Here is a 20,432-nt window from a genome sequence, read left to right as displayed (position 1 = left end):
TGGTACCAAATTTGGTACAATATGAATTTAAGTGATCGGATAGAGCTGGAATAGTGAAATTTGGAATAAGATTACTATTGGAGTGTGGGATTGGGATACTTTTGGAAATTCGTACTTATGGCAACGAAAAGTACTAAAGTCGTACTTGTGGGTACAAAAGGTACTGAGTGGTACTAAATTTGGTACAATAGGGATTTGGGTGAACGAATCGAGCTGGAAACCTGAAATTTGGAATTGAGATTACAGTTGGAGTGTAGGATTGGGGAAGATTCGGAAATTCGTATTTATGTGTATGAAAAGTACTAAATGGTACTAAATTTGGTACAATGGGGATTTGGATGAACGAAAAGAGCTGGAATCTTCAATTTTGGAATTAAGATTTCTGTTGGAGTGTAAGATTGAGATAAGTTTGAAAATTCGTACTTATGGGTGGTAAAAGTACTAAATAGTACTAAATTTGGATTTGGACGAACAGGAAGAGTTGGAATTCTGAATTAAGATTACTGTTGGAGAGTAGAATTGAGGTGATTTTGGAAATTCGTGTTTATGTGTACGAAATGTACTAAATGGTACCAAATTTGGTACAGTTGAGATTTGGGTAAACATATAGAGCTGAAATCCTGAAATATGATATTACAATTACTGTTGGAGAATAGGAATAAATGAATGGTAGTTTTGGAAATTCGTGCTTATGGGATCAAAGAGAGCAAAATGGTACTAAATTTGGTACAATTTGCATTTGGAAGAACGGATTGAGCTGGAATCCTGAAATTTGGAATTAAGATTACTTTTGAAGTGTAGGATTGAGGTAGTGTGGTAAATTCGTAATTATTGATACGGGAAGCACTAAATGGTACAGAATTTAGTACAATTTGGGTTTGGGTGAACGGATAAAGCTTGATTTCTCAAATTTGGACTGAGGGTGAGAAAAGGGTTTTTATAAACTATGAGTGTACGAAAAGCACTAAATAATACTAAATTTTGTACAATTTGGATTAGGGTAAACGGATAGAGCTGGAATCCTTAAATGTAGGATTGAGGTAGATTTGGAAATTCGTACTTATGGAAACGAACAGTTCTAAATGTTTCTAAATTTGGTACAATGGGGATTTGGGTGAACGAGCTGGAATCCCGAAATTTGGAACTGAGATTACTGTTGGAGTGTAAGATTGAAGTAGTTTCGGAAATTCGTACTTATGTGAACGAAAAGTACTAAATTTGGTACAACGGGGAATTGGAAGCCTGAAGTTTGGAATTGAGATTATTGTTGAAGTGTACGATTTAGGTAGGTTTGGAAATTTGTATTTATTTGTACTAAATGGTACTAAATTTGGTACAATTTGGATTCGGGCTAACGTATAGAGTTGGAATCCTGATATTTGGAATTAGGATCGGATAGAGCTTATTTCCTCAAATTTTTACTGAGGGTCACTGATAAAGAGTAAAACAGATGTACCAAAGGGTTTTTGAAACTATGAGTGTGCGAAAAGTACTAAATGGTACTAGATTTCGTAAAATTTGAGTGAACAAATAGACCTGGAATCTTTAAATTTGGAATTGAGATTGCAGTTGGAGTGTAGGATAAAGGTAGTTTTGGAAATTAGTACTTATGGTCAGCGGATAGCGCTTGAGGCCTGAAATATGAAATTAGGATTACTGTTGGATTTTAGGACTGAGGTAGTTTTGGAAATTCATAATTATGGGTATGAAAAGTATTAAGTGGTACTAAATTTGGTACAATTTGCATTTGTGGGACGGATAGAGCTAGAATCCTTGGATTTGGTAAAACTACTGTTGGAGTGTGGGATTGAGACATGGAGGTAGTTTGTGAAATTCGAATTTTACCAACTGGTACTAAATAGTACAATTTTGATTTGAGTGCACGAATAAAGCTGGAATCCTGTTATTTGGAGTTAAGGTTACTGTTGAAGTGAAGGATTGAGGTAGTTTTGATACAATTTGTTATTGGGCGAACGGATAGATGTGAAATCCTAGATATTTCGAAATAATATTACTGTTATTATTTGGTATTAATGTCAGTGTAGGATTGGTATATGTGGTTGCTAGGATGAGTGTTGGTGTGTAGCGTATATGGAGGTGGTTTAAAAAGTACGTGCATACCATATATACACGAAAAGTACTAAATCGTTCTAAATTTGGTATCGAGTGTAGCGTCATACCATGAAAAGTACTAATTGTTACAGAATTTAGAACAATTTGCTTTTGTGTAAAGGGGTTTTTGGAAAGCCGTCCTAGAAAAGTACGAAAAATACTAAAGGGTACTAAATATGGAAGTTCGTACTTATGTGTACGATAAGTACTAAATGATACTAAATTTGGTACAAATTGGATTTGAGTAAATGAATAGAGCTGGACACTTGAAATTTGGTATTAAGATTACTGTTCGACTGCAGGATTGAGGAAGTTTTGGAAATTCGTACTTATGGGTAAGAGAAGTACTAAATGGTACTAATTATGGTACAATATGGATTTGGGGTGAAAGGATAGAGGTGGAATCCTGAAATTTGGAATTAATGTTGTTGTTATTTATTGTAGAACTGTAATATGGTAATTTATATTTGATGTATATTTCGGCTAAAGGTCAGTGAAAAGACGTTGTTTATGTTTAGTTTTAAATTTTTATTTTTATTCCAATATTTTGGTTGACTTCTTTAATTAATATAACTGTAGAAGTGTAGGATTCAGGTAGTTTTGGAAAGTCATACAATTTGGATTTGGGTGAATTAATAGAGCTGGAATCCTGAAATTTGGAATTGCGATTACAGTTTACGATTACGAAGGGTAGAATTCAGGTAGTTTTGAAAAATCGTACTTATGGTTACAAAAAGTACTAAATTTGGTACAATATGGATTTAGGTGAACGGATAGCGGTAGAATCCTGCAATTTGAAATTATGATTATTGTAGGCCTGTTGAATTGAGGAAAGACAATTCGTACATATGGGTACGAAAGTTCTAAATTTGGTACAATTTGGATTTGGTTTAACGGATAGGGCTTGAGTCTTGAAATTCGGAATTAAGATTACTGTTAAAGTGAAGGATTGAAAATCCGAAAATCTTACATATGGGTACGAAGAATACGAAATGGTACTAAGTTTGGTACAATTTGGAATTGCACGAACGGATACAGCTGGAATCTTGAGATTTGGAATTACGATTACTGTTATTTTGTATTAATGCCAATGTAGGGTTGGGATATGTCGTCGAAATACGTACCATAAGTATACGAAAAGTACTTAATGGTACTCAATTTGTTGTTGGGTGTAGGGGCAGTGCTGGAATCTGTATTTTTCGTATTTAGGGTGAGTATTGGCGTGCAACGTTGGTCTCGCTGTTAATGTGTAAGGGTGATATACGGCTAATATTTTTGAAAATCAAATAAAGGGGTATGAAAAGTACTAAAATAAAAAAAATATTGATTAAAACTGGTATTAGTACAACAAAATTTTCAGTGTTCGTCATTTCCATATTATATATTGTTTGTTTTTGTTTTATATCCTTTCCGCATACGAAGTAGCGGGCACTTTGCTAGTAAATACATAAATAAATAAATCGCGGTCAAAGTTCACATTTTTAGGGTTTTGTTTTAGGTTTTCACGGTTTTGCTGGGAAACCGCAAGCCCTATAAAAATGGAACTAAAATGTTGTAGCTGTAAAAATTCTCTACAATATTGACTTTTATGATATTTTCGTAGGTTTTACCATTTTTGAGATATAGAAGTTGAAATTGGGACAACAATGTCATGACTGCAATTTCCCAACTTACACTAATATATATATCAAAAATGGTACAGCCTAAGAAAAAATAACGAAAGCCAATCTTGTAGAGAATTTTAACCGCTATACGATTTTCTCTAGTACCATATCGATAAGACTTACTGATTTTTCTCTAGTACCATTTCGATAAGACTTACCGTTTTCAAGAAAATCGTGAAACAAAACAAGTAAACAAGTATCAGTCGGCTTTACCGACAGAGATATACCCTCAGCCTATGTGGATTTAAACATTCATCTACGGACATATCGAATGTATTTAGGGTATTTTCCTTTCCGTGATACATATTCTTGTCTTCTATACAATATATTTCTTCTTTTCCCAAAACCCCAGAAGGAGTGAATCGATATAACCCATCTTCGAACTTAAACTATGTTTGGACAAAATATTGCGAAAGCCAAATTTTGGACCAAATCGGTTCATCCGTTCGAGAGTTAACGTGCGCACCAGCCAGCCAGACAGACGGACAGACGGACGGACATTTCTAATCGACTCCAAATTGTCTGAAACACATTTCGTCCAAACATACTTGGGGTTTAAAACCATTATTACGATGAGGCACATTTTGCCCGTATGAAAAGGTATATAACCTCGTTAGCATAAATGCTGGGGGTATAAAAATATTAAGATGTGCATTGTTTGTTACCGTAGGATTTTTTTGGCAGTCAGACATTTTCAAGACCACAAAAACTACCCACAACTAATATTTTTAAAACAGCCCTTAAATTGCATTTATTTATAAATTTTCGGTATTATGAAGGTTTAAGCTTCATTATCACACCAACATTAATGAAATATCGGAAATTTGGTATTTATTTTTCGTTATAGATTGACTTTTTGATAAGGCCCACCGAATTTCGGTATTTTGAAGGTTAAACACATTGTTTTACCGAAATTGCTGAAATTTGGTATTAAGTCTTCCTCATAAACGAAAGGAAACTAATTTTTCCGTTTTACTTAAATACCACTCGTGGTGGAGGGTATAACAAGTTCGGCCCGGCCGAACTTAAAGCCGTTCTTACTTGTTCTTTGCAAGCATATGCAAGATTCGCCACTAGTACCAAATTGAAGCCAAGGGTCTATAGATTTCGAAACTGTTTTGACTTTTTGTGAAAATTTGTGGTTTTGACAGTTATGACCAAAATTTTAACTCTGTTTTTATGTGCAGAATTTATATTTTTTGGAATATTTTTAAGTAAATTTATTGTCCTTTCTTTCATTTATGTTTAAGATAATATTTTTGTGCTATTAGTGATTTCCTTTTTCATGGCAACTTGGAGCCGCACTGAAAATTCGTGAAAGAAAAACTAATGGTTTTGGGGGTATACACATGAATAAATTTGGGGCGCTCTAACTTTGCAACACGCCAAAGATACATTATTACGAGGGCAGTTCGGAAACTTCTTAGCCTAGCACAAAAAGCGCAGTATAAACAGAAAAAAGTTTAGTGTTTTGGAAACTTCCATCTCTGTTATGGTCACATGTTAAATTTTGTTTCGATCTGGCAACTCCCTCATATAGAAACAGGTGTTCAAAAAAGACGCATCAGCAATTTTTTTACAATGGAAAAAGTAGAAATGCGTGCTGTCATTAAATATTTACATAAAAAAGGTTTATCGGGACAAGAAATTCATAATGATATGGTGAATGTGTTAGGTGAAAGTGCTCCTTCATATGCAACAGTAAAAAATTGGGTTGCTGAATTTAAACGTGGTCGTACAAGCATTGAAGATGTACCACGTAGTGGACGTCCAAAAACAGCAACAACAACAGAAATTGTAGCCAAAGTGCATGATATGGTATTAAATGATCGACGAATTAAAGTGCGTGAAATTGCTAATATCATGGGCATCTCAAATGATCGAGTCCATTTAATTTTGCATGAAGAACTACAGATGAAAAAGCTTTCTGCAAGATGGGCGCCGCATTTGTTAACAGTCGATCAAAAACGCATAAGAATGAACATTTCTCAAGCTTGTTTGGATCGTTTTAAGCGAAATAAAATGGATTTTAAGCGTCGTTTCATAACTGTTGATGAGACATGGTTCCACCACTATACTCCAGAGACAAAAGAACAATCCAAACAATGGACTGAAGCTGGAGGAAGTGCCCCAAAGAAGGCAAAACCAATTCAATCGGCTGGTAAGGTTATGGCAACGGTTTTTTGGGACTTCAAAGGTATTTTATTGATTGACTATCTGCAAAAGGGTAAAACAATAAATTCAGAGTACTATTGCAACCTTTTTGATCAATTAAATGTACAAATTCGAGAAGCCAGGACGTTTGGCTTACAACACAAAAAAATAATTTTTCATCAAGACAACGCACCAGCGCACAAGAGTGTTTTAACAATGGCTAAAATCAACGAGTTAAAGTACGAGTTGCTTGACCACCCACCTTATTCTCCTGATTTAGCTCCTAGTGACTTTTACTTGTTCCCAAATCTAAAAAAAATCCTTGCTGGAAAGCGTTTTACCTCAAATGAAGATGCAATTACAGTTGTAAACCACTATTTTGAAGACCTTGAGGAAAACTATTTTAATCAAGGGATAGAATTGCTACAAAAGCGTTGGACTAAGTGTATTGAAGTTTCAGGAGATTATATTGAAAAATAAAAATATTTTTGAAAAACTAACTATTCTCTTTCATTGATAGGCTAAGAAGTTTCCGAACCGCCCTCGTACAGATAATTCAGCAGAAGAAGGTGATTTAATCTTATAAAGTACCGAAAAATGGATGGTAAACCTATATGGAGGCTGTGGTCAAAATTGGACCGATATCACACTTCTTTATAAGGTTGTTTTCTGAGTCCTAAATTAATTTGTAGATCCCATTGGGTTTGAATATTTGGTAAACATCTGCCGAAATAAATCGAGATATAAGTCATATGGGAGTAGACAAAATTATGGACCAAAACAAAAAAAGGTTTACTATGCAATAAGAACTGCTGTTACCGGATTACAGCTTATTCGATTGAACAATTTGTTGGTAACTCTGTGCAGCAGCATTTTTGGGGGGTGGAAAATTTCATTTGGAGAAGAAAGCCCTTGATGAATATACTAAGAACCCAAAAGAAATTTTCGCCATAGGTCAAGTTTCTGAGATATCGCGCGATGAAGTTTTTGATTTTTTGCCTATAATACTTGGGAATATAGCTCCATGTCTCTGTTTGGCGTTGTTGTAGCTTCGTTTTGAGGTGACATGTCTTCAGTCAGGCTGGAGGGCGAACAATTCATTTTGGCGATAAAAGTCGATGAAGATAATATTACGAACCCGGGAAGACAGTTTTGCCATAGGTCAAACTTCTGAGTTATAGCGAAATGAATTCGTTCTTTCGTCATTTCAACAGCTATTTGTCGTAAAAATTTCAGAAGCACCCCAGATGTCTACATAAGCAACAGTCAATTGTTATGTCTACCTACCTATACATAACCAATAACGAATATACAGAAAAACAACACATAGTTTAATTCTGAACCAAGTCCGAATAAATGTCAAAATGACAATGAAAACGGGACAAAATCGATTAGTTGTCAAAGAGAACCGCACCTGAAATCTTCTGAGCAACAAGTTTGTAGAATACTTGGATGCTGAAAAATCTCATCTTGTGGTATTTTCACTAGTTCAAGAAATAAAGGACGAAAAGGACATGAAAGGCATTGAGTTAAAAGAATGAAATGTTCTACAAAAAGATTCGCCAATCGATTTGACTGAAGACAAGTCACCTAAAAACAAAGCTACAACAACGCCAAACAGAGGCATGGAGCTATATTCCCAAGTATTATAGGGAAAAAATCAAAAACTTCATCGCACGATATCTCAGAAACTTGACCTATGGCGAAAATTTCCTTTTGGGTTCTTAGTATACTCATCAAGGTCTTTCATTTCTAAAAGAAATTTTCCACACCCCAGACTTTGAGTTCCATTTTGTGTCACAGTGTAATTGTAAAATACTTCAATTCAGGATGATTCGTTACATGTGAACCACCCGATAACTTGGACATAGGACTACAATATTTTTGTTAGTGTGTTTTAGGCCACTAGGACCCATTGATAAAAAATTCAGTATTTTAGTCACACCTTCCCATGTAAGTGCCACCACTGTGCACCGGGGCCTCAAAGTTTCCATAGTAATTTGTATGCAGCCAAAGGTGAATTTTCACGAAATGGCCTTAAAGGCAACATTTTTTGTCCAATCGATGAGAAAATTTTACGAATTCATTGCAAAATTAGCTGAGATATGACTGCCAAAGTGAAGAACCCGTTGCGTTTTGTGTGTAGAAGCTCAAATTAAAATGCGTTTTTCTCGACATGGCATTTTTGTAGTCGGTGCCAACGATAGCACGAAAAGGAGTATATTTTGGTGAGCTTATTAAATACAAACAAATCTTGTTTTTAAGCGAGACAGATTTTTTTTTAATTGTTTTGCTCGATTTTTGACAAAATCCCAGCAAAAATTCGGATCCGTTAGTCATTATGTAACCCATTACAAAGTAATGTAAACAAAAAAAAAACTACTTAAATTACTCCTTATTAAGTTATGAGTACGGTGGCACAGAGCTAGTGTGTCCGACAACGAATCAGAGTGTTGTGTGTTCAACGCTCACCGCCAGACGGGTACTTTTTGTTAAAAAACCAATGAACACTTGGTGGTGCACATGTAAACCTTGAAACAACCCTAAATGTTCGTGTGCGCTGCCTAGTATATAGTGTGTTCGGCTACAAAGCAAAAGTTCGTGTGTTCCAGTAAGGGGCGAAATAAAATAAAAATATGAAGGGTGTTGAAATTGAAAACAAATTCCACATACACTGTTCTAAAAATCTATATATATAAAAATGGTGTAAAAAATGTATAGTAATTCATAAAATGAGAACGGCTAGGCCGATTTCTGTAAAATTTGTTGTCAGTTATTCGTATTTTCGAGGAGAAGGTCTTTACGGAAGAAAATTTTGGAAAATCTCTCTGGAAAAGTCGGAAAATTGGAAAAATCGAAAATTGAGTTTTTGTATGAAATTTTATTCCTTAATAGCGAGACGAAGTTCGCCGGGTCCGCTAGTAAAAAATATAAATATAAAAAATATAGCTTATTTTTCAACTTCCAGTGGCCGTAGAATAACTAGTTATTCTAGTGGTCATAGAGTAACTAGTAATTCAGTGCGACATGCCCTTGTTAGAATAATGGGTTAGTAGGGCGATTTGTAATTAGTTAGGTTAGGTTAGGTTAGGTTAGGTTGAAAAGAGTGGCGAATATAAGAATCGCCAAATGCCCGTATGGGACATACACTTAAGCCAGTATAGGCCTGTTGTGCGCTCTAATTGCGGAAGCCTAAGGGAATACATTTTTTATTGCTTAATTTATGAAAAGAAAATAAATTTATCAGTTAAGAAATTCTGTGCCATTGACATAATCTCTTAAGTTTTTGAATTCGCTTGCCCTAATTTGGTGGAGTTCTGGTATAGTGTTATTTCCTAGAAATTGGTTTCTTAGCGTCGCGAAGGCTGGGCAGTGACAGAGATAGTGTTCGAACGTTTCGTCGTCTTCTCCGCATGCTCTGCATTCGCTGCTTTCTGCACAACCGATTTTGTGCAGGTGTGCTTGTAGCCCTAGGTGTCCTGTAAGGATGCCTGTCAGTCTACTAATGTCTTTTTTACTCATTTGAAGGAGTTCCTTTGTTTTATCCTCGTCTGGGTTTCCCCAGAGGATTTTTGTATTTTTCCCTTTCTCTTCAGTATTCCAGAGGGATGTATGGGCGTTTTCTGCCCCTGCTTCTAACTCTAGACGCCCCGCTTTTAAAGGCTTAGCATTATCTAGGCTTATCGTAGTTTGCTCTCTGGCTTGCCTTGCCAAGGAGTTGGCTATCTCGTTACCCCTAATCCCTTTATGTCCTGGTACCCATATAATGTTAACAGAACCATGGTGGGAGTAGTCGTTGATTGATTTTTTACACTGCAGGACAGTTTTTGATTTTACCGTCTTGCTTGTTATTGCTTTAATTGCTGCTTTACTGTCCATTAGGGTGTTTACAGTGATTGGCCTTGTGTTAGCTTTAAACCAGTTCAGACACTCTGTGATCGCTCGGATTTCGGCCTGTAGGATCGTATTATGATCCGGCAGTCGAAGGGAGATTCTAGTTTCCTGGTCTTCGATATATAGACCCAGACCCGCACGTTCTTTGGACTTTTTGCAGTACTTTTACGTTGCATTTCTTGTCCGTAGCTGTCCACCATACCACAGAAGCGTAAGTTAGAATCGGCATAATTACGCTTCTGTATAACCAGTGTGTCATCCTAGGATTGAAACCCCATTTTGATCCTATAGCTCCTGTGCAGGTTGACCAACATCTGTGGGCTTTATTAGCCCTTTTCTGAATATGGTCTCTCCATTTAAGTTTCCTGTCTAGAATTTCTCCCAGGTACTTAATTGTTGGAGAAATGTTTATCATCTTATCTAGGAAAACGGGTTCTTCGTAAGCTCCTATTTTCGTTTTCCTAGTGAATAGTTACTCCCAGGTACTTAATTGTTGGAGAAATATTTATCATCTTATCTAGGAAAACGGGTTCTTCGTAAGCTCCTATTTTCGCTTTCCTAGTGAATAGACATAATACTGTTTTTTTCGGGTTGACATTTAGACCTCTCGGTCTAGCCCAGTTGTATGCTATTTTTAGAGCCGTTTCGGCCCTACTACAGAGTATATTTGGATTCTTTCCCCTAAGAAGTATTATAACGTCGTCTGCATAGCACATGGGTTCAAATCCTTCGTCTGTTAAGATCCTTAGTAGACTATTTATGGTGGTAACCCATAGGAGAGGTGATAGTATTCCTCCCTGTGGCGTCCCCTGACCAACTTTGTCTCTTTTTGTTACATCTGGTAGTGCGCAGCTTATCCATTTATTCCTTAGCATGTGGTCTATCCAGTGCCTCAAGGCTCGGTTTACCTGAAACTCGTCTAAGGAGTGGATTAGCGTTTCGGTGCTGACGTTTTTGAACGCTTCTTCGATGTCGATGCAAACTGCGAGAGTATACAACTTCATCTCGAAGGTTCTCTCTATATGGTGTACTACCTCATGTAATTTTACGGCTGCCAAATTAGTTACGGCTGCCAAAAATCCCTTACAAAACCCATTATTTTGGTAGGATTTTTTTTGCTGCGATATTATAAATTTTTTTCCGTTAAAACGGAAATTTTGACATTGACAGTTCTGTTCGCCTAAAGACAAGAATATAAGGTTCTTATCTATTGGAACTACCTAGGGAACTACATCCTTCAGTTGAACTAGACTGACACTACTCTAGGAGAGGGTATACATATTGCATATGTAATTGTATTTTTAACCATCTAGGTTCCTAGGTTTAAAAAAAAACAACTTCCTAGAAAATAGATCTGATCCAGATTTGATGCTAAATGTGTCCGCAAACGATTTTTTGAGGTGTTACGAACTGACTAATAAATTTCAAATGATCTGCATACTATGGTGCGGGGTATGAAAGTTAAAATTTAAACCGTAGTAAGCTTAGGACGCACAAGATGCGTTGTGCCATTTTATACTGGGTTTCGTCAATTTATTTGATTTATTTAAAATGTAGCATATTTTAGGCTGTAATGGGTTTTATAAAAATTTTACAATGACGATGATTTTTATACCCTCCACCATAGGATGGGGGTATATTAAGTTTGTCACTACGTTTGTAACTACTCGAAATAATCATTGTAGACCCCACAAACTATATATATTCTTGATCAGCGTGCAATTCTACATCGATATAGCCATGTCCGTCCGTCTGTCCGTCTGTCCGTCTGTGGAAATCACTCTAGCGTCCGAACGTATTGACGTAGGTTGATGAAATTTTGGGAAAATATGTTATTTTTACGTAGGACTTTTGGTATTGAAAGCGGGCTATGTAGGTCCACGCTTTCGTATAGCCCCCATACAAAATGACGCGTGACGCGTCTTCGTTTTAAGGAATTTTTAAGATATTTTGCCCATTTTACCACCGAATTGGTTGTAATTTGGTACTTTGTGTCTCCAGAGGCCAAAAAATATTCCTACCAAAGTTGGGTTATATAGGTCCACGTTTTGGTATAGCCCCCATATAAGGCCCCATATAAAGTACGCGTCATTTTAATATATTTTGAATGTATTAGACCCATTTGACCACAGAATTGGTTGTAATTTGGTATTTTGTGTCTTCAGAGGCCAGAAAACATTCCTACCAAAGTTGGGTTATATAGGTCCACGTTTTGGTATAGCCCCCACATAAGGTCCCTTATAAAGTACGCGTCATTTGAATATATTTTGAATGTATTAGACCCATTTGACCAAAGAATCGGTTGTAACTTTGTATTTTGTGTTTCCAGAGGCTAAGAAACATTTCTACCATAAAATGTTTATATAGGCCCACGTGTTGATATAGCCCCCCATAATACAATATCTCCCGATTTTCGATATTTTGAACGTTTTAGCCTCATTATCACACCGAGATGGCTGAAATTTGATATTTAGTCTTCTTTAGGCGTATAAAACTTTCCCCCAGAAATTTTTAGGTATAGGTCCACGCCATCATATAGCCCCCATAGAACGGTACCTTCCGCATTTCTGTATTTTGAAGGTTGTGGCCACATTAATCCACCGAAATGGCTGAAATTTGTGGTGGAGGGTATAAAAAGTTTGGCACGACCGAACTTAAAGCTTTTCTTACTTGTTTCATTTTATATGTTTCTGTTCTTTATCACAAGAGGTACAAATTTGCCTCAAGAATTAACCTGAGATATGAGTCTAAGATATGTTTGGGCCTACAAAACAATAGTTCAAGACTTTTGCGAAAACTGGAAAGTTTTGGTCTGTGTTAACACCAGCTATTGTTAAACCATCTCCAAATTGTCTGAAACGGATTTATTTTGTATATCTGTGTGATCTAACACCATTATTTCAATGAGGCATATAATTGATTCTATCAAAGTATATGTACCCTAATTACCCTAATAGCTGCCTGTAAGAAAATTATAGCATAATTTTAGGCTATTAATTTTAATTACACAATATTTCATTGGATAAAAAGCTGAATATAAAATTACTATAATTTGTTTTACATTCAGTAATAACTTTGTATATTTATTATAGCATACCTTAGGAATAAAAGCATAGAATAAAAACTGTTGCATACCCGACAGGCTATTATGTTAATACCTGATTTGCAAAATTATTTATTTTCTTTATTTCTTTCGTTCATTGCCTAAACTCTCTGACTGACTGTCTGTCTGTCTGCGACTGAGCTCAGCATGCCCAGGGTTAAAATAAATTCATAATTTGTTATCTGACTTATTATTAAATGAATGTTTCACAAAACACAGACATAATCCTACACCCTGGCCTCCCAAACAAGAACTGAAAGCAAACAAATATTTCTGTTTGATGTCTGCTTATTAATATTAAATACAAACTTTGTTTGAATATAAATTCATGTAATAATATTAGCAGGCAAGCACGAACGCACACACAACCTTACCAAATTTGTCATCCATATGTAACAGAAAAGAATACCTAGGGAGTATTACAACAAATGTTTTGTATTTTGTTATTGTATGAGTGTATGAACATGTATTTTTTATGTGTTTGCGGTTGTGTGTGAGTGAGTTTATTAGATAGTTTTGTTATTATTTTTGTGGTTGTTTTTGTTGTTGTGGCTGTAAATTCCAGTGGTATACCAAATATATACTCAGTTTCAGGATCATTTGTTACGGTTATTCGATTGTTTTTGTTTTTTTTTTTGCCAGACGGGCTCCATTTAGTTGTTTTGGCAAAAAATCGAAAATAAATTCAAAAACACACCTATTGTTTTTTTGTTTTTTTTTTTTTGCCAGACAGGCTCCATTTAGTTGTTTTGGCAAAAAATCGAATATAAATTCAAAAAACACACAAACACATAGACAGACCATTAGCAGCCACACACAAAAGAAGTATCGCGATTTTTATCTCTACACCAGCATAGAAATAAATTCTAATTTAAAATTCCATTACAATGGTAGGGAGATGTGAATTTTCCGTTAGCGATAACACAAAAAGTTTCTTTTAAATTTCACATAATTTCAAATTCCATTACAATTTTGTAGAGATGTAAATTTTCCGTTATTGGTAACACAAAATGGTTCTTTCAAATTTTCTTTTTCAGCACTTTTTCAATTTTTGTAATTTTTTTGAAAACTTTTTTTAAATATTTTTTAATATTTTTTTGAAGGTTTCCGTTATTTTCACAATATTTTTGGTTATAATTATTTTTCTTTTTATTTTTTGCGCTTTGTTCCGTTGTATATTTGAAGTTTTATGCGTTAACTTATATCGTCACTCGCCACGGCACGCTTACAACTGCTACATTCACAAACTCTTGCGCAAATATTTAACATTCAGGATACAGGAGTTTGTTGTATGTGGACTTTCTTCTCCCTGTTGTGTGTTTCACTTCATTTGGGGTTTCGCTTCGTTTTTATTTTATTTTTTTGCGTATTCTTCTGTATCTGCGTATCAGCCTGTTTGTATGCTTTACTTTTTGGTATTCGTTGTTGTTGTTGTCGTCGTCCTTACACTCCAAGTAACAGAGGCTACACACACACACTCTTAAATAATTGTCTTGGTGCCAACAAGTTGTCTGGAAAATTTGCGGGTGTAACAGCACAATGTCAGGAATGAGCGAGAGAATTTGGGAGAATTTGTAAGAAAGAGAGCAAGCGAGAGCCAATGTATCCCGAACTTTAATTCACAAAGAAATTGACTCTCTCAGTATTAGCCTATCATGGAGTAGTGTTGCCATTTGATAATGAAAATGAGGCTCTTAGGTCCTTTAAGTTCTTTAAGGGTCACAGATGTGCTGCATTATAAACGAATTCAATCAAACTGTTGCGGTATAAACAATTTCTTTAGCGGAATTAGCCCCCAGACAGATTCAGGAAGAATGCTACTTTATATAATGCCGCCATAGAGATGCATTTGACGGACAGTTTACAGTTGTATGTATAACATCACAGAAAAACCTAGTGGGAATAATTCTCATTAACTTTAAACCATTGGCGATATAAGTAATTCGCCTATGGTTAATGAAGGGCAATTTGGTACTGCAGGGACTGGTTACACGAGTGAATACTTCTTGAATATAGAAAGCAATTCCAAACCCATCGACTGACACGGCCCTTATGACAAATTTCCCTGTGCTGGAATTTATTTTTCTTCACGAGCACCCGACCGTGCTTTTTTTTGCGCCTGTGGGAATTGTGCTTAGTTCTTAGTTCTGCTACATACGATTGACTCCCAATCGACCAAAAAAATCGAAAATTTTGAACGGTGCCAATAGCCCTCAGCGTAAGTTGGCTTAGATAGATGGGAGCTTAATCATAGCCTTAATATAGAATTAGGTGGCACACATTGATGCGAGAGAAATTTATCCTTGTCTTTAAGGGTTGCTCATAGAAAATAGTTTTCTTTTATAACTCCAAGTTAACACAGACTGGTGTATCAAATAAACTTTCGAATTTGTTTCTGTTCCTTAACTTATAATGGAAAAATATGGTATCAGCGAACTATTTACAAAAGCTGTGGAATGTAGCCTCTTAAAAATTGGCTCCGCTTATGGTCGGTATTCTCACCTTTTCCTTAGCATAACCAAAGACCGATCCATCTTTATAACCTCCACTATAATATGGAGGGTATAATTAAACTTGTCATTCTGTTTGGAACACATCGAAATAATCACCGGAGACCCTATAATGTACGAATATTCTTGATCAGGGTAAAATTCTAAGTCGATATAACCATGTCGGTCTGTCCGTCCGTCCGTATGTTTAAATCAAGATACAGCTCGCAATTTTTAAGATAGAGCTTTGTAATTTGTTATAGAAGTATCTATTACTCCTAGGATGTTTGGTATTGCAAATGGGCTATATCGGTCCACGTTTGCATAGAACGGTACCACCCGATTTTCATTATCACACCGAAATGGCTGACATTTGGAGGTATACAACTTTCCTCCAGAATTTTGTCGGTATAGGTCGACGCCTTCATATAGCCCCCCAGAGAACGGTACCTTCAGATTTTCGATATTTTGAAGGTTGTGGCCACAATAATCCACTGAAATGGCTGAAATTTGGTATTAAGACTTTATTTGGGGAATAAAACTATCCATATGAAATTTTTCGTTATAGGTCCACACCTTCATATAGCCCCCATAGGACGATACCTCCGGATTTCCGGTATTTTGAAGGTTGTGGCCTCAATATTCCACGGAAATGGCTGAAATTTGGCACTTAGTTTTTGTTGGGTCTACAAAACTTTCCCTAGAATTTTGTCGGTATAGGTCCACGCCTTTATATAGCCCCCATAGATCGGTACTTCCGGCATTTTGAAGTTTGTGCCATCAATATTCCTCCGAAATTTTTGAAATTTGGTGTTCTTCATTTCGGGTATAAAATTTTCCATATGAAATTTGTCGATATAGGTCCACGCCTTCATATAGCCCCCATAGACCAATACCTCCCGATTTTCGGAATTTTGAAGGTTGTGGCATCAATATTCCACCTAAATGGCTAAAATTTGGTATTTAGTCTTCCTTGGAGCTACAAAACTTTCCATATTAAATTTATCGGTATAGGTCCACACCTTCATATAGCTCCCATAGAACGGTACCTCCGGATTTCCGGGATTTTTGAAGTTTGTGGCATCAATATTCAACCGAAATTGTTGAAAATTTGGTAGTTAGTCTTCATTTAGGGTACAAGTACGTATAGGAACACGCCCTCATATGGCCCCCATAGAACAATACCTCCCGATTTTCGGTATTTTGCAGGTTGTGTCCTCAATGTTCCTCCGAAATGGCTGAAATTTGGTATTTAGTCTTCATTAGGGGTAAAGAACTTTCCCCCAGAAATTTTTCGAACCCGGTTCACGCCTTAATATAGACCCCATAAAACGGTACCTTCCGATTTTCGTAATTCTGAGGGTTGTGACGTTAATATTCCACCGAAATGACTGAAACTTGATGTTTAGGCTTCCATGGGATTATAAAATATTGCAGAAGGGAATTATCGGTATAGGTACACGTCTTCCTATATCCGCCATAGAAAGTTTTAGCCACATTACCTCACCGAAATATCGGAAGTGGGGTATTTAGTCTTCTTTGAGTCTAAAAACTTTCCGGCAGAAATTTGTCGGTATAGTTCGAAGTTTTGATATAGCCTCCATAGCACAGTATTTCCCGAATTTCGGTATTTTGAAATTGCTGAAATTTGGTATTTAGTCTTCTTCATAAACGAAATCAAACTATTTGTTCCATTTTATTTCAATACATCTCGTGGTCGAGGGTATAACAAGTTCGGCCCGGCCGAATTGAACGCCGTTCTTACTTGTTTTCTTCGGTTTTTTTTTCTTCTTCTGTAAGGACCGATCTAATCTCCACACAATTACCTTGAAATTTTTGAATTTAATTATAATACAACTGGCGTCCAACGTGGTCCTCTCTTGTACCCTTAGAACCTGATATTTCTATTTTGCACAGCTGTCTAGGCCTCTGGCCTTCATGACCACACTGACTGAGTTTTGCATCCAATCTCTAATCAAGTACTATGCAATTTGTTTGATGAGCTGCCTGAAAATAACAGAAAATAAAACTGGCGCCCAACGTGGGCCAATGATTGTCTCTAAAGTCCTTCATCAAATGGATATCCTCTCAACTCGCAGTAAATTTCTTGTAATCGGGGATCTTCTTCAATCTAAGTCTTCATTTCATTTTAATTTGTTGATTGCCAAATGTGTATGACTTTCCATTCAACTTTCAGTCTGCTTCCTTCAAAATTAAACGGCAAATAAAGGGTGATCCATGTAGAGGTTCCTAATTTCTTGAAAGAAAAAAAAAAACGAAAAATCAAATTGAATGGGAATGTTTATAATTTGAAAGAACATTCGATGACATTTATTTTTTGCAGATTATATCTAACAAATATTGGCCGAGGCTACGTCTCAGACGGTTCATCCGTTGAGTCCAATTTTCAATGACTCGTTCAAGCTTTTCGACTGGGAACTGGGGAATGACACGTATGATGTTTTTCTCCAATATCAGAATCGAAGCGGCTTTATCCGCATACTATTTTGACTTTACATATTCCCACAGGAAAAAGTCTAACGGTGTGATATGAGACGATCTTGGTGGCCAATCGACTGGTCCAGAACGTGCCCACCGAAGTGTTCTTTCAATAAATCCATTGATTGATGCGATGTGTGGGAAGTGGCGCTGTTTTGTTGAAACAAAATGTCGTCGAGATTACGACCTTCAATTTCAGACATCAAATAGTCGGTTATCACGGCGCAATAACGGTCGACATTGACAATGAAGTCCTAACCGGCATCATTTTGAAGAAATAGGGTCCGGCGATTCTACCGACCCAGAATCGGTTTTTTGTCAGGATGAAGTGGCAGCTCTTAAATCTCTTAAAGTTGCTCTTCTTCCCAAATGTGGCAATTTTGCTTCTTTACATACCTATAAAGCCAGAAATATGCCTCATCACTGAACAAAATTAGACTCGAAACACACTCCCCATATAACGCGAATTTTCGTAATAAAATTTAACTATTTGTAAACGTAATAAAATGTCAGTACAGTACTATACAAAAATAACATGAACACGTGACACAACTCACGCGTGATCTGTCAAAAAAAGACTGTTGAAAAAGTACCTCACCCGTTAAAATAATGGCATTGAGGTTGAGTGGAATGATGTAAATTATGTCCAACGATAAAAATCTTTTTTTCTCAACGGAGAATTTGGGTTTTCTGCCAATTTCCTTTTAAATTTCATGACACATATTGCGAAATTTCTACTGAAGACAGACATGTTTATTTTGCTTTTGAAGTTAACACATTAACCGTGATAGAACTAGAACATTAAAATGGCGCCCAACGTAGAGCTCTCTCGCTAATCATGGGGAGACTTTTTGGATTTCAATCACTGATCTAGTTTTACCTACGAATATTTCCCATCTTGTCTTCAGTCAGTTTTCTTCTACATTTCGTCAGAAATTGAGTTATGTTGCTATGGGAATTAACTGAATTGGAGTCACAAGCGTAAATTGAAATTCTCGCCAAGCGTTAGTACCTTAAGTGTGAAAGTAAAAATGGCGCCCAACGTGGCCTCTCGGTGTTATTTAGATCCACATCTGTAGGAGGAAAACTGTTTTTCATCCAATTTTACACTAATTTTTGAAATATTCCATTTACACTTTAAACTCAATGGATTTAAAATGTCAATTCCATAGCACAAACGTCAAATAAATCAAGTCTACCAATGCATTTAATGTAGTGATTGAGATTTCAAATGGCGCCCAACGTTGAGCTCTCTCGCTAAGTTTGATGTTAAGATACATAATTTAAATAGCTTAATATTCGATTTTCCGGTTATTATTTGAATTGTGTCTGAAAGTAGATTTGCTTCCTCCACAAAAATTGAAGCAGATAAAATAGCATTTCAATGTCCAAATGGCGCCCAACATACATATGTCATTGTTGGCCTCTTAATACATTAATTTTCTCTTTCCGTTTGTAACGCATGGAAAAAAAATCTTGATCAGGATAAAATAAGTCGTTTTAGCAGTGTCCATCGGTCCGCCAGCCCTGTTGTAATTACTCTAGCATCCAAAATCGGACGTAAAAATTTTGCGCAGATTCTACTTTCGTTTGCAGAACGTAATGTATCGGTCAGTGTTTGTGACCCCTGTATTACGGTATCTTCCGATATTGCGTATATTGAAGATATCAGCTAAAGGGCAACCGAAAGTGTGGTGGTATAGCCAATTCTCTTCAATAGTCGACCACACAAACGAGAATTTGACGAATGCCAAGTGGCATTTTATAGAAAAAATACCTATAGTTCCTTTAAAATTTCTGTAATGGCCAACCCAATGTACTTGGGGAATGTGTTTTACAGATATCTGTGTTGTTTTGGACGGACAAGGCAGTAGGTTTGGCATCGGATGAGCTCGTATGGGTCAGCGGTGGCGACCAAAGATTTCCCAAAAGTTAACGCTAGCGCTTAGACGTTTTCCAGGTTCACTATGCTTTTCGTTCTGCTCACAAGCAAGGAAGTAATCCTGTCATCGGAACATGGAAAAAATAACCAAAAGAAAAATAAAGATCCCCTAGAAGATCACAGACATAGGCCAAATCCTTCCGCAATTGAGACAAGCTCCACATGTCGGGAAGAGAGCACTACATTTTCAGTAAATATTTCATATACCACTTGTGGCCATATGCTCCTCAAAGCGTTCACCCGAAAATAAGAGATAATTATACCCTCCTACATAATATGGTGTAATTATATTTGTCATTCCGTTTGTAACACATCGAAATATTAATCGGAGACCCTATAAAGTATGTATATTCTTGATCAGGGTAAAATACTAAGTCGATATAACCAGGTACGTTCGTCCGTCCGTCCCTCTGTTGAAATCAAGATACAGCTCGTAATTTCTAAGATAGAGCTTTGTAATTTGGTATAGATGTTTCTATTACTCCTAGGATGGTATTGGTATTGCAAATGGGCTATATCGGTCCACGTTTTGATATAGCCTCCATAGAACGGTACGACCGATTTTCGGAATTTTG

At 36.4% G+C, this 20,432-nt stretch overlaps 1 protein-coding gene across 4 annotated transcripts in view; it reads right to left on the bottom strand.

The window, feature by feature from the left end:
• The window catches only part of Sytbeta (Synaptotagmin beta), a 494,139-nt gene that overhangs the window by 175,393 nt on the left and 298,314 nt on the right, over positions 1-20,432 (bottom strand). Inside the window, exon 1 of one of the 4 annotated variants that reach the window (XM_073981204.1) lies at positions 13,814-14,155. The exons of the other annotated variants lie outside the window; for them this stretch is intronic. The gene's annotated coding sequence lies outside the window, so the exon portion shown is untranslated. Of the gene's footprint in view, positions 1-13,813; positions 14,156-20,432 lie in introns of those variants that run through there. 4 annotated transcript variants of the gene reach the window in all.

Source organism: Musca autumnalis, unplaced genomic scaffold (assembly GCF_047663935.1).
Source record: "Musca autumnalis isolate F117 unplaced genomic scaffold, ASM4766393v1 scaffold_4, whole genome shotgun sequence".
Lineage (NCBI taxonomy): Eukaryota > Metazoa > Arthropoda > Insecta > Diptera > Muscidae > Musca > Musca autumnalis.
This window is presented reverse-complemented; position numbering and strand designations above follow the sequence as displayed.